The sequence below is a fragment of the Cryptotermes secundus genome, unplaced genomic scaffold (genome assembly GCF_002891405.2).
Source record: "Cryptotermes secundus unplaced genomic scaffold, Csec_1.0 scaffold1799, whole genome shotgun sequence".
Taxonomy (NCBI): domain Eukaryota; kingdom Metazoa; phylum Arthropoda; class Insecta; order Blattodea; family Kalotermitidae; genus Cryptotermes; species Cryptotermes secundus.
The window spans coordinates 734,022-734,235 of NW_019721788.1; the positions used below are offsets into that span (position 1 = coordinate 734,022).

Consider the following 214-nt stretch of genomic DNA (forward strand, 5'->3'; position numbering starts at 1 on the left):
TGTACTGTCTACATGTATTCCAAGGAATTTTGTATCAAGTACTTTACAGATTACTTTGTTGGCATAACTGACATCCAGATCAATTTGGTGGTTGTTTTTAGTTGTGAATGATATGTAATGGGTTTTATCAAAATTTAATGAGAGTAAATTGGCTTCGAACCATCTGTTTAAGGCTTCAAATACAATATTTATGTCATTTTTAAAGTTGTCAAAT

At 29.9% G+C, this 214-nt stretch overlaps 1 protein-coding gene across 3 annotated transcripts in view; it reads left to right on the plus strand.

Annotated features, from left to right (window-relative positions):
* LOC111875812 (oxysterol-binding protein-related protein 6) overlaps positions 1-214 on the plus strand; it is an 85,694-nt gene that overhangs the window by 68,272 nt on the left and 17,208 nt on the right. The window lies entirely within an intron of this gene.